The sequence below is a fragment of the Cololabis saira genome, chromosome 22 (genome assembly GCF_033807715.1).
Source record: "Cololabis saira isolate AMF1-May2022 chromosome 22, fColSai1.1, whole genome shotgun sequence".
NCBI lineage: Eukaryota > Metazoa > Chordata > Actinopteri > Beloniformes > Belonidae > Cololabis > Cololabis saira.
This window is the reverse complement of record NC_084608.1, coordinates 33,990,123-34,006,140: the sequence shown is the minus strand read 5'-3', so window position 1 is coordinate 34,006,140 and position 16,018 is coordinate 33,990,123.

The window sequence follows — 16,018 nt, the reverse complement described above, 5'->3', positions numbered from 1 at the left end:
AAAGTGTCTTATTAGCCAGTATAGAAACAGTGGAAGTGACTTTAAACTGCATAATGGAACCAGAAAGAACCAGTCAATTGTCCCTTTTAGCATTTCCATCAGGTTTTAACCGTGTAAACTGTCTTGTGTGAGGATTGCTGGCTCTCCACACGTCCAACAGACCATCCTCATTCTTAAAATGATCAATAATAGGGTTGGGTAGCACTGTGAATACTTAGAGGTCCAACTATCTAACCATTCACCTGGACCCACATTACATATATAAAATAAAAGGTTTATTCATATAGAAGTAGAACAATGGGAGGTATGAAAGGATCAATTTTAGTTTATAAAGAAATATTAAAACCAGATCACATGTAATTATATGAAAGTTGATTTCTGTTGTTTAATAATCTTATTGATTTATTTAATCTATATAGTTATAACTATCAAAACATCTTTAACTGATAGTTTTTAATGTCATCAACGAGTCACCGTGGTTTGTCCAGTAGAGGGAGCGAGTTTCTTGCTGGCGGCTCATAATACATGAGAGCAGGAAGCAGCAGCTTCTGTCTGTTTTACTTGTGTCAAACCTTTACATGAATAAATGCCTTACATTTGTAACGGGAAATATCTATTTATTACTAGCAAAACATGTGTGAGTGATTAGTTTTTAATGTGATGAAGGAGTACTAGAGTCCTAAACTGCTGCAGACTCTCCTGGACCGATCTGGAGAGCTGGTTTCATCCTGAACCAGTGTAGTATTAGTAGTAGTAGTAGTAGTAGTAGTAGTAGTAGTAGTAGTAGTAGTAGTAGTAGTAGTAGTAGTATTAGTAGCAGTAATAGTAGTAGTAGTAGTAGTAGTAGTAGTAGTAGTAGTAGTAGTATCAGTAGTAGTAGTAGTAGTAGTAGTAGTAGTAGTACTAGTAGTATTAGTAGTAGTAGTAGTAGTAGTAGTAGTAGTAGTAGTAGTAGTAGTATCAGTAGTATCGGTAGGATCTGGAGAGCTCGTTTCATCCTGAACCAAACTCTGCTCTCTGAACCAGCAGGACCACATGGTTGAGGAATACTGAAGACTCCGTGGTGGAAAAACAGGAACCAGAAGGAAAAAGTGATGTTTGAAGAAACTAAATCATCAAATAAACCACCATGGACAGAAAATATAAAGTCATGATGAGTCATAGAATCAGTTAACAACAGTTGTCTTACTCTGTGTCTGAGGGTCCAGGTTCTTTACTGAAGCCTGGAGGATTTTCTTTGGACCGGTCACTCTTCATAGAGAGACAGCTGGATCCTGGAGACTCTGGTCTCTCCTCCTCTTCCTCCACACAATCATCCATCTTCTGGACTTCAGTCTTTCAGAGACATGAACCACAAACACCCACCATCTTTGAATCTGTAGACAGAAACTTTATTAGAACACGACTAAGTCATGAAATCAATGTAACAACTTTCCCTGAAGGACTTTGTCAAATCTCGTGAGGAGGAAGAAAGAGGTTTTACTGATATTGACGATGAGACAGACCTGAAGCTGAGTCTCCTCTAACCTGACGCCAACATTTCTGTCCAGGTGGGATCTGTGAAGCCGAGTCTTCACCTGGAGAAGATATTTTCTGTTTCATTAAACACTCAAAGAAAGACTGATGAAGTTGTAGAGGAATTGTTTTTATGTATGCATTTGGTTGAAATCTAACACTGGGAACCTTCTACTTCAAAATGATTGCTATATGAAGTTTGAGCTAATGGAGGAAGAAAAAGGACAGTGTCTATCTCTCCAGCATGTGTGACGCAGGTGTGGGTGTGTGTTTCTCTCTGTGTCTCTCTCTCTCTCTCTGTGTGGGGGTATGTGTGTGTCTTTCCTCCCCATCTTGTAGTAGAAAGAGAGTTACAGTTTTGTATAATCATGGTTGTTGTCTATAAAAACTTTGGTGTCCGTGAAGAATCACTGCAACTCTATGTAAAGGAATGTTGTGTGCTATAAAGTATCTGCTCAGATTGGAAGAAAACACGACGGCCTCCTGTGAGAGGCCTCACTGTATGTGAAAAAAAACACACCGGCCTCTTGAGCGAGAGGCCCCTCTCTCTCTCTCTCTCTCTCTCTCTCTCTCTCTCTCTCTCTCTCTCTCTCTCTCTCTCTCTCTCTCTCTCTCTCTCTCTCTCTCTCTCTCTCTCTCTCTCTCTCTCTCTCTCTCTCTCTCTCTCTCTCTCTCTCTCTCTCTCTCTCTCTCTCTCTCTCTCTCTCTCTCTCACTGTCTGTATGCAAAGTTATCTCCCCTTTTTTAGGGACACCCGGTGCCTTTGTTTGAGCAAATGTAAGTGTCTTTCGGGGAAGCCTCCCCTTTGAGTGCTCAAACAATCCCCAGATTTTTGAGCAAAGACATGAGACTGGGAGACGGCACCTTTAAGTGGTGAAAATGACGCCGGGGAGTTTGGATAGTGGGGGAAGAGGTTGAATGAGTTATTGCTGTACCACTGGCCGAAGTGACAGGCGGAGAAGTTTTTAGGAAGACTCCTTGATACAGGGGCGTGGCCCTCAGATCCTTCAAAAGTATATAAGACGGATGATTTGATGCAAAGTTTTAGAGTCGGTACCGGGACCATGCCGGCTCTCCTGTGCGTAATGTTGATTGTAAATTCTTGCAATAAAGACATGCACAGTATTTGGACGGAACACCAGCTGAACTTTGACTCCAGTGTTTTTCTTCAAGTCCGCGGATGAAGGAAAAACTTAGACGATGCGGAGTAAGGAAAAACTTTGTATTATTGTGGAGATCCCGAAAAGGATTTTCTCTACAAAGTCATCCAGGAAACCACTTCTTCACTGATTCTCACTACAGAGCCCCAACCTGAACATTACCTGCTCGTGTTCAATTTTCTACACAAAAACATCCCTTTATTTCTCTGAAATCATAAAACAACAGTTTTCAGGAAACAGTCGGACTTCAGATGTTGGTTAGTTTAGTCATGAATCTAAGTATCTAAGTTCCTTCTTTCTTCGGTGAACAAACCCCTGAATGACTCGGTGAGAAACAGACTTACAAAGAAACTTTGTGTTAAATTCAAGTGTCAGAGAGAAGTCTAAAGTTCTGAAGTAGATAGAAACTTGTTGTTCATGTTTCCTGATCCAGGATCTGCTGGTCTCCAGAAAACTAATCCTTTCAACCGAAACAATATTCAGCTTTTCAGTATAAACTGTCCTGAAAACGTCACATTACATTTATCTGCATGTTCAAAATAATGCAGCAAAGTTTTGGCAACAAATTCAATCAAATCTGATCAAACAGTTATTTCCAGCGTGGAGAACCTCTGAGAACGTGACACATCTGTCTGTGGAGACGACGGCACGCAGCAGAAAAACAAGATTTAAGTCTTTTTAAGTCACCACATACCCAAAGTAACATCTTCTCTGAGATCTTTGTACATTAAATCAACTTCATGAGACTGAATCATCGTATAAATACAGTTTATTGACCTGTTAAAATGTAGATATAACAGAAACCACCACAACAGGAAATGTTCAGAAACAGGAAGTTCAGCACACACACGCCTGTCCAGCTGTCCTTATGAGGACCTTCTATACTTCTGTTATGTGTTTCCACCTGAACCCAAACCTCAGATCTCACTTCACCCCTCAGCTGGACTCCAACCAGAACCACAGAAATGACATTTAAACAGCAGAAGACTGAACCAACACTAACCTGGTCTCCTCTGCTGCTCCGTCCACATCAACATGGAGTCTGAACTCTGAATACTTTTACCAGTTAGAATCAGAGCTGCACTTCCTCCCTGCAGTTACAAGAAACCACGTGACTGCTGAGAAGAGAGAGCATGGTCGCCCCCTGGTCGTCGTCAGTGTTCAGAGATTTTTCCAAAAACACATTTGTTTGTGTAAATGTATTTGTTTTGTAAAGAAACTAATTTCAAACCAATCTTTTCAAAAACAGCTGAAGTCATGTGACCATAACGTGGGACTGCAGGCAGAACGATGAGAAACGACTCTCAGTCCAGGTCGGGACGTCGCTGGACCTGTTTTAGGGGCTTCAGTCGTACAACGTTGTGTAGAATCTGTCACTTTGCAGTTTCATTTACAGAAACTGCAAAGTTTTCATCTTTAGGTTCAGAAGTTTGGATTCAGAAAGGTTTCAGTTGCTGTCAGTGTCTCTGCTGAGGGTCAGGAGTGCTGCTCAATCTGCATTACCTCCACTTTTATCAGACCGTAACATTGATGGCACCCCGACTCAGATATGAGCAAATTCCACAATATTCCATGTTTTACAACTGGTTGCAGTTTCATCGTCCACTTCTGTAATTCTCTCTGTCATCATTCTACTGGACGCCTAAAGCGCACCGTTAACTATTTCAAATACAAGACAGGTGTACAAATGTGGATCAGAACCACTTTAACTTATCAGTGCTCACTTTAACCACCTTAACTGGCTTCTTATCATGGTGTCGTTCTCTGAACTCGGGTCAGGGCACGAGAAGTCCTGCATCCACCGGATGAATGTTATGGAGCCTTTCCACTAGAACCTACTCAGCCCGACTCGACTCGCCCCAGTTTGGTTCTTTTCCACTAGGGGTCTAACGTGCCGAGTAGATACTTTTCTGTAACTTCTCTGCCGAGGTTCTAAGCAGCTGAGTCGGGCTGTGATGTCATCACACTCCAGGCCACCGATTGGTCGGGGGGTTGGAGTCAGACGTTTGAGTCAGGATGTGACATCAGAGAAAGAGACTGACGGCTTCTTGTTCATTTTATTCCAGCAGCAACGGCAGCAGAAGTCTGTTTGGTGATCCAACTCTGAGGTGCAGATGTTCATAAACCTGGTGGCTGAGGAGAGAATTAAAAAGGGATCTAGACGGGAGATAAGGAATGACCAAATCTACCAGGAGCTCTGTCACTTCATAGCTGCTCGCTGCTACCAACAGACTTTTCAGCAGCAGAGACAAACTAAAAAAAAATTAAAAAGCATCGCCCCTTAAATCTTCTCTCACTCTCATTTTTTAACTTTATATGGAACTCAAGCCACAGACCAGCAGCACATTTATCATCTCCTCCAGGTTCTACATCTGTAGTGTTGTTGTCTTCTTCGTTTATATCACAATCAAATACATCAAAGCAGCTTCGCTCCAACCTCCTACTTCTGATCCAGGTGTGAATTGTTATGGAAAAGAAAACAGACTGAGTTGAGCCGATATGAGATGAGTAGAGCCGAGTAGGTGCTGGTGGAAAAGTGCCACTAGACGCACCAGCGTGGCCAAGAAAGCAAAGCTAGTCGCTTTCCATAAATGTTTGGTGTTAATTGGAACCGAAAGGGTCTCAGTTTTAGAGACAGATATTTAGATATTTATAGATGCAGTGGTTGCTGAGACATAACACACACACACACACACACACACACACACACACACACACACACACACACACACACACACACACACAATAATAATACATGTAAATGATCATTATTCAGCCTCACAACAACCCGTGGGGCTAATTTTTCCACATAAACAAAAGTAAACAACAACTTCAGTGGACTCACGTGCTGCAAAGGACAATAATCACATTTGTTAGAAACCCCACACTGTTTATGTTTACTAGTTCCTAGTATTTTATATTATTCATTTTTCCATTGTGGTTTTAATTGTCTTACGTTACTGGACTCGGCAGACTTTACCAACGGTCCCTGAATGCACCACAACCGTTATGTGCCGACGCCGTCGAGTGAAGGCAGTTTACTTTTTCCTTCATGTGGCTACCGATAGATGGTGCTCTTTTCTTCGTCTGTTTTAGCCATCCGCCTCTTTTTTGAGTTTATTACTGTGTGTAGATGCCTAAAGGTGAGCTTATTGACATTATAAGGTGAAATGAACATCAGCATGTTCATCCGTTCACACTTTGTTTAAGCTACAGTTAAATTGCTGTTATGTAATATATTAGTTATGCAACTATGTTCATTTCTATTGTTTATAAACTTCTTTGGAGGTGGTGTGTTAATATTAATTGGTCATTTGCTGTATTATTTAATTGATGAAAACATTAATGATTAATGAAACATGTATGTTATGTTATTTACTTGTATTCTGGTTTTGGTATATTAATAGGTTTTTTCTCTTGTTTGTATTGTTACAGACCACAGTTAAATAAATTCATCTGACCTGGAAATCCGTATCCGTGTCCTTTAACTTGGACACACATCCATACCTTGCCGCTCTAAACCAGATATTTCCTGGAGCTTTTTAACATCAACAATAACATGTTGCTAAATGGGCAGTTCAGTGACTGCACACAGGAAGAAAAGCGTTTTGCTCACCATTTGAAGAGGAAGAGCATCCTCCCGTCTTTCATGGTGGTAAAGTGGTGAATGAGCCGTCGTAGAAACTCCCACTGGCCTTTAGGTCCTCGACAGCAACAGTCCATGTTTCTGTTTCTGACATCCCGCTGAAGATGCTGACGAGCCCAGAACCCTGCAAGAGTGCTGTCACTTTAGTCAAGTATTGCTACTAAAAACCCTCCATAACTGCACTAATAATGTTGCTACTTTACTGAGGAATCAACACACACGCCGTTATTTCCTTCATGACGTTGATGCTAATGTGCTGTAATGTGATAATAATCATGACCGGTAAGTTGTATTTCCAGACCAGTTGTCTCATCTTGTACATTTAATATCAGTTCTGTCTATCTGAACTTATTGATTAATCTATGAACTCTACATTTAATATCAGTTCTGTGTCTATCTGAACTTATTGATTCATCTATGAACTCTACATTTAATATCAGTTCTGTGTCTATCTGAACGTATTGATTCATCTATGAACTCTATTCCAGCAGTCCGGGCTCAGAGCTCTTTCCCGCCTTACGCGGTTGCTAGGCAACGAGCCCCACCGGCTGATTCCGTTAGGTTTACGTTTATCAACAATACAAACATAAAATCTAAGCATAAACTCACACATTACACATTCACCCATCAAGTACACGATTATAACTCTCCATTCTTACCTGCAAACAGCAAGAAATAAGTATTACTTATCCTCGTTACGCCACACACATCCTCACAGTCAAGTGCGTTTCTCGTTCTCAGTGCAATCTCGCGAGACTTCCATTGTCCCCGCCCCGAACACAGTGCAGCGCCCTCTGCTGGTGAGAGTTGGACACTGCATCACCACGTTGGTCAATAAACGAACCTTTTCCTATCAAACACTGACAATTTTCAACACACTCATGAGCTTTATAAAGCTCATGAGTGTCATTAAGTATCATTAAGTATAAATACTTAATGCAAGTAATATTAAACATATAATTAAAATAATAATAATGTGGGTATATTACCGATGGCTCTGTATGCCACATTTCCACCACGCAACATTTACGTTGTTTTACACATAAAACGCTCAATAATTAATGAAGACAGACGAGGTGGAGACGACAGAGCCACAACACAGAAGGACGTAAACCGTTAAAAAAGTCAAATTAAAATCTCAGCACACACTTTTTCTCCAAATGTTCTTGTAAATTAAACATCCAGGTGGAACAAAAGTTGCGCATTATCACAGCCTTTGGAGGTTTGCTACCATGGACAAAATCCAAATTGTATTTATATTAAAACATTTAATTGAATCAAATAGCCACTTCTGTTGTCTGACATCCCACTGAAGATGCTGACCAGCCCAGAACCCTGCAAGAGTGCTGTCACTTTAGTAAAAGTATTGGTACTAAATACTCTGAATCTCCCCCCTCCATAACTGCACTAATAATGTTGCTACTTTACTGAGGAATCAACACACATCTGCCGTTATTTCCTTCATGACGTTGATGCTAATGTGCTGTAATGTGATAATAATCATGACCGGTATGTTGTATTTCCAGACCAGTCGTCTCATCTTGTACATTTAATATCAGTTCTGTGTCTATCTGAACTTATTGATTCATCTATGAACTCCTGCATGGACTACTACATGAACTACTACATGAACTACTACATGAACTACTACATGAACTACTACATGAACTACTACACAAACTAGTACATAAACTACTACATGAATACTACATGAACTACTACATGAACTACTACATGAACTACTGCATGAACTACATGAACTACTACATGAATACTACATGAACTACTACATGAACTACTGCATGAACTACTACATGAACTACTGCATGAACTACATGAACTACTACATGAACTACTACATGAACTACTACATGAACTACTGCATGAATACTACATGAATACTACATGAACTACTACATGAACTACTACATGAATACTACATGAATACTACATGAATACTACATGAACTACATGAACTACTACACAAACTAGTACATGAACTACTACATGAATACTACATGGATACTACATGAACTACTACATGAACTACTACATGAACTACTACATGAACTACTACATGAACTACTACATGAACTACTACATGAACTACTACATGAACTACTGCATGAACTACTACATGAACTACTACATGAATACTACATGAACTACATGAACTACTACATGAACTACTACATGGATACTACATGAACTACTACATGAACTACTGCATGAACTACATGAACTACTACATGAACTACTACATGAACTACTACATGAACTACTACATGAACTACTACATGAACTACTACATGAACTACTACATGAACTACTACATGGATACTACATGAACTACTACATGAACTACTGCATGAACTACATGAACTACTACATGAACTACTACATGAACTACTACATGAACTACTACATGAACTACTACATGAACTACTACATGAACTACTGCATGAACTACTACATGAACTACTACATGAACTACTGCATGAACTACTACATGAACTACTACATGAACTACTACATGAACTACTACATGAACTACTACATGAACTACTACATGAACTACTGCATGAACTACTACATGAACTACTGCATGAACTACTACATGAACTACTGCATGAACTACATGAACTACTACATGAACTACTACATGAACTACTACATGAACTACTACATGAACTACTACATGAACTACTACATGAACTACTACATAAACTACTGCATGAACTACTACATGAACTACTACATGAACTACTACATGAACTACTACATGAACTACTACATGAACTACTACGTGAACTACTACATGAACTACTGCATGAACTACATGAACTACTACATGAACTACTACATGAACTACTGCATGAACTACTACATGAACTACTACATGAACTACTACATGAACTACTACGTGAACTACTACATGAACTACTACATGAACTACTACATGAACTACTACATGAACTACTACATGAACTACTACATGAACTACTACATGAACTACTACATGAACTACTACATGAACTACTACGTGAACTACTACATGAACTACTACATGAACTACTACATGAACTACTACATGAACTACTACATGAACTACTACGTGAACTACTACATGAACTACTACATGAACTACTACATGAACTACTGCATGAATACTACATGAACTACTACATGAACTACTGCATGAACTACTACATGAACTACTACATGAACTACTACATGAACTACTACATGAACTACTACATGAACTACATGAACTCCTGCTGTTTCCAGAGCATCAAGGCAGCAAGTGTTGGAGTTCAGGTTGTCTGATCATCCAGGTTCTTATGGGAGACTGGACAGAATTGTGTCCTGGTTTCTCTCATTGGACACAGAGGTGTCTCATATCCTGCGTCGGCATCGGAGCTCTGACTGACCGTCTGATTTTCTGGATCTTGTCAGTAAAGAAGGAGGTAAACTCATGGCAGACAGGGTTGGATAGAAGTTCAGGGTCCACTGACTCCGGGGGTTGTTAACCTGTCAACAGTAGTGAATACAATACATTGTTGATGTTTTTTGTCCCCCAAACTGACTCCTTTAACCGTGAAATTGTGGTTTTGTGTTGCTTCTCACAGCCGGTATTAGTTTTTTTTTTTTTTTTTTCTCAATTCTTTTATTTGTGTCAAAGGTTCATTCTAAAACAAACATGGTAAATCTACATTCCATACAAATACATTTGTAATTGAAACGAGGTTGATAAAGGGAACAGTAGATTGGACACTGTATGTAAACCCGAGAATAAAGTGTGTAGAGATTGAATGTCCCGTGACAATTATACAGTAATATAATATGAAAATAAGGTACAAACTATTATAAATAAATTAAATACATGACATTTAAGTAAAATAATACAACACAGTCCATCATAAAAGGGGTAAGTAAGGATACAAGTCTTCTAAATTAGTGGGAAACACTAACACTTCATACATTTTTTGTGCTTTTGTTCACCACCTTATTCCTACGCCCCATGAGGCTTTGCGTGAATTGTGGGAGCTACTTCCGGTGCTGCCAGAACCGCGTTTGTTTACATGCTGAGTGAACGAGTTAACCCTCTTTCTCCGAGCGTCGGGGATATAAAACATGTGGAAACACCACCTGTCACAGCTCAAACGGGACAATATCATCTTACCGCTGCCTCCTGCTGTTGAGGGATGGGAGGACGACCTGAAGAAGTGAAGAAATGCTTAGAAGATGAGAAGTATCTCATTCTTCCCAATGGCCAAAGTGGATACTCCTCCAGGTGGGTAAATATTGTTACTTATCAGTACTCGAGATGAGAAATAAAAACGGTCCAAATCATCCCCCCTTTCCATCCCTTATGTCATTTCATCAATGAATGTGGTTTTACTGCTATTTCAACCATTAGAGTCATCACCAGAAAAATAACATTTGACAATTTTCACCTGAAATAAGTAGAAAAATCTGCCAGTGGGACACGATTTATCTTCTCATTACAAGCAATAACATCTTGTTCCACTGGCAGATTTTTCTACTTATTTCAAGTGAAAATCTACTTGAAACAGGTGAAAATTGTTGTTTTTTTCCAGTGATGAGTCTTGTTTTAAGTGTAATGAGATTTGTTTAACTAAAATGAGACATTTTAACTAGAAATAAGACAAATATTGTTGTTAAGATTGTGAGTTTTTGCAGTGATCCATGTTACTTATCCTGTGAAGGACAGAGTCATATTGATAAGTTCAGAAAAGTGTTTTTTATTGTTGTGTTTTGATGTATTTGATGTAAGCCCAGTGGATATTTAAAGCTTACAGAAGGCTGCATTTAACTGCTGCTATGTCATTCCTGCAGTATTTCTGCAGCTGTTTTGGTCACTGCTATTATTTGTAATATATTATATTATTTGTAATCAGCACAAATTATCTGTCCCCATATGATAAAATCCACCATCCCCCCTGATTTTTTTTTTACAACTCGAGTACTGCTTATAATCTATGAACTAATGTGACAGGTAGGCTACTTGTGAACCTACATTAAGACAAACTGTAAGCCATCTTTTATATTTATTCTTTCAGGTCCAGCTGGCAGTGATGTTCCTGGGGCTGCAGAGCTGCAAGCTGCTTATCTGGACACCAACTGAGCACCTGGAGTTCCACATTTCATTTGACAAAGACTTCAGATACACACATGAAACACCTCCAGAACTTTCACATACTTCCAACATTTGTAGATGAATTTGGTACAAAGAAGATTCCGCTCTGCCCCTCTGTATAAAGCTAGGGGGAAAACAGAACAACAGACTTCATTTTTGTTTTCAGTTTTATTAAAAACACAACTTGAAAGATCCCCTCCTGACATATTAGGACATACAATATAGGGACATGAATCAAAACATTTTAACACAAAAATATTGTTTAACAAAAGCACATTACATTTGTGTCTTAAGTGAGAGAGATTCAGTTTACTGTCAGAGGACTATTTGGACTTTTATTTCCTCAAAAAAAAAAACAACAATTGCAGCTGGACCTCAGTTGTTTTCAGAAAATGTTAAATGAATGAAATATGTAAGTGCAGCTCTACAAACTACATACAGCACTTAACCTGTTGAGAGTTATGTGTTAAGATACTGTAAGTGTAACTGAACCTCAATTGTTTTCAGAAAATGTTAAATGAATGAAATATGTAAGTATGTTTAAGTGCAATATTAAATGTCTTCTCACTTTTCACTTGAAATAAACTCAGCTCTTTAATTCACTAAACCAGCCCAGATCTTGAGCATTTTGTCAATTTTGGGCACAAAGTTAATTTGGTCCTGTTTGAGAAAGAATCTTGTACACCTTCAGGTGCCTTATTCAACATGAATGCGGGCATGAGCAATGCAGCGTGTGCGAGGGACCTCCTCACTGGTCAGCTGGCATCCTTTACGTGTGAATGCTGTGAAACCACGGTCACCCATCACCTCATCTCCAGCATGTAAATAATAGAATAGGTGTGGTACTCCATCCCTGGGTCTGACCACTGTGTTTGGGCATCACAGGACGCTTTGGTGTTGAACACAGCTCAGGCTCATCTGAGGGAGCAATACAGTACACAATTATTAAGATAAGATATGATACATTAGGGTTTTCCCTACCACTGTAACACCCCCAGCCCCCTCATCAAATGTACCTGGGGGAAGACCCACAACCCCCCACCTGCAACCACATCACCTAAGCCCTCCAGAAGTTTAGGAAAAAACCGGTACATTATCACAGCCAGTACTGGAGTTGAGGGGGGATGAGGGGGGATGGCATCCCCCCCTGAAATAAAAACGGTCCAAATCATCCCCCCCTGAAATAAAAACGGTCCAAATCATCCCCCCTGAAATAAAAACGGTCCAAATCATCCCCCCTGAAATAAAAACGGTCCAAATCATCCCCCCTGAAATAAAAACGGTCCAAATCATCCCCCCTGTAAAACTGCCACCCCCCCTTTCCATCCCTTATGTCATTTCATCAATGAATGTGGTTTTACTGCTATTTCAACATTTAGAGTCATCACCAGAAAAATAACACCAGAAAAATAACTTATTTGACCATTTTCACCTGTTTCAAGTAAATTTTCACTTGAAATAAATAGAAAAAATCTGCCAGTGGAACAAGATTTATCTTCTCATTACAAGCAAAAAAATCTTGTTGCACTGGCAGATTTTTCTACTTATTTTAAGTGAAAATCTACTTGAAACAGGTGAAAATTGTTGTTTTTTCCAGTGATGAGTCTTGTTTTAAGTGTAATGAGATTTTTTTAACTAAAATGAGACATTTTAACTAGAAATAAGACAAATATTCTTGTTAAGATTGTGAGTTTTTGCAGTGATCCATGTTACTTATCCTGTGAAGGACAGAGTCATATTGATAAGTTCAGAAAAGTGTTTTTTATTGTAGTGTTTTGATGTATTTGATGTAAGCCCAGTGGATATTTCAAGCTTACAGAAGGCTGCATTTAACTGCTGCTATGTCATTCCTGCAGTATTTCTGCAGCTGTTTTGGTCACTGCTATTATTTGTAATATATTATATTGTAGTAATCCAAGGAATCGGAGGCAGAGACGTATTCCAACGTTTAGCTTGGTTTATTAACAACTCGAGTAGCACAAGCATCGGAAGAGAAGCACAAGAACTCCAAACACTCTTAACGTGCACTCAACACTCCCGCCCCCAACATCCGGTCGTGTCCCCCTCTAACACCCCCGGGTGAAACACAAGCTGGCCGTTACACTACCCCCCCCTTACAAAAAGTCCTCGTCCTCGAGGACCGAACAGTTTTTTTTTTTTTTTTTAATCACTGTCCATGTCAACAGTCCTGCGTCCCAAGGGACATCACATAGTCTCTCAACCGCGCCGGAGGCCTTGTCCGCCTCCTCCGGCGAGACCCTGTGGGGGTCGGGGGTAAGGGAACAGTGGCCAGGGGCGGTGGGCCAGTCCCCGGGGAAGGGGCAGTGGGCAAAGGCAAAGGGGCAGGGGACCCAGGCACGAGGTCCCCCTGTGGTGTGTCTGGGGGGCTGGGGGAGGGGGGAACGTCCGGCAAAGGTGAAGAGGTCGCCGGTGCGTCCGTGTCGGGGGAAGGAGGACCCCCCCTGTAAGGGGCCAGTCTGTCTCTGTGGAGGGCCACCTTCCTCCCCCGAGGAGGCATCTGAACACGGTACACAACCTCTCCGAGTCTCTCAAGGACCTTGCAGGGTCCAGTCCATCTGCTGTCCAGCTTGGGGCTGCGCCCCTTCTTCCTTATGGGGTTGAAGACCCAGACCGACTCATCTGGCTTGAAGTCCCGTCCCCGAGACTTCACATCGTAGTAGCGTTTCTGTTTCACTCCGGCCTCCAACAACTGCCTCCGAGCAAAGCTGTGAGCTGAATCCAGGCGGTCCTGCAGCTTCCTGGCGTACTCCGGCCCTGCAGGGACAGCCGGGGCGTCGGGCGGCCGTCCAAAGACCAGCTCTGCCGGGGTGCGTAGCTCTCTTCCCAGCATGAGGAGAGCCGGCGTGCACTCTGTAGACTCCTGTACAGCAGAGCGGCAGGCCATAAGCACCAGGGGCAGGTGCCTGTCCCAGTCCTTCTGGTGCTGAGAGGTGACGATGGCCAGCTGATCTCCCATGTTCCGGTGGAATCTCTCCACCAACCCGTCACTCTGAGGGTGCAGCGGAGTGGTGCGGGTCTTGTGTATGCCCAGGCGCTCACACACGGCAGCGAACACCCGAGACTCAAAGTTTGTTCCTCTGTCACTGTGAATGGATTCCATCACCCCTAGCCGGCTTATCATGCCCCCCACCAGGGCATCTGCAATCGTTTCGGCCTCCTGGTTTGGGATGGCATATGCCTCCGGCCACTTAGTGAAATAGTCCATGGCGGAGAGGACGTAACAGTTCCCGTCATCTGAGCGTGGGTACGGCCCTGTAATGTCTATGCCCACCCTTTCCATAGGGCACCCCACTGGGAACTGCTGGAGTGGCGCATGCGAGCGCCCTGTGGGGCCTTTGCGGGCAACACAGAGGTCACAGCGACGGCAGAAGTCAACAACGTCCCTCTTCTGCCGCCCCCAGTAGAAGCTCTGTCGAAGTCGGCGGAGAGTCTTGTTGACGCCGAAGTGTCCAGAGCCGCCCGCTCCATGCATGGCCCTCAGCACTGTCTCCTGCAGGCCGCTCGGGACCACAACCTGCCACTGCTCCTCCCCGGTAGCTGCTGCCTTGAACGCCCGCTGCAGCACGCCTCGGGACAGCCGCAGCGAGTCAAACATAGTCCATAGTCCCTGAGTTGCCTTGGAGGAGGGTGCTATCTCCTCCCAGGGCGGGCGTTGCTGGGCCTCCACCCATTGCAAGACGGGCTGGAGGTCCGGATCCCTCTCTTGCTCGTCACTCCACTCAGCATCAGTCACAGTCTGTAACTCCCTGCAGACGGCCTCCGTTAGCCGCCTGACGGCTGCACACTCCCCGCCATCTGTCCGCAGTACCAGCTCCCGGGCTTCTCTCCGGTCGCAGTAGCGGCACCCGTCTGCTGCACACGGCCGACGTGAGAGGGCGTCCGCGTTGGAGTGGCGAGCCCCAGGTCGGTGCTCCATCTTGAAGTCGTATTCCTGTAGTACCTCCAACCACCTGGCGACATGCCCCTCCGGCTCACGAAAAGTCAATAACCACTGGAGAGCGGAGTGGTCAGTCCTTATAGTGAAGGGGAGGCCTCCCAGGTAGTACCTGAAATGCCTGACAGAAAGCACCACTGCCAGGAGCTCACGGCGGGTGACACAGTAATTCCGTTCAGATTTCTTGAGCTTCTGACTGAAATACGCCACCACTCTCTCACCTCCCGGCCAGGGCTGTGACAGAACACCCCCCACCCCCACACTGCTGGCGTCCGTGTCGAGTATGAAGGGCAGGGTGGGGTCAGGCGGGGCGAGAACCGGAGCCTCGCACAATGCTCGCTTCAGTCTGACAAACGCCTCCTCGCACGCCTCAGACCACACATAGTCCCTGTCCTTCTGCAGCAGCCGGTACAGAGGCGCTGCGATGGTGGCGAAAGACTTGACGTGTCTCCTGTAGTACGAGGCCAAACCTATGAATCCTTTTAGCTGACCCTGGTCGCGGGGGGTTGGCCAGTCCTTCACAGCCCGCACCTTCTCGTCCATGGTGCCGATCCCCTCCGCGCCCAACTCGTGCCCCAGGA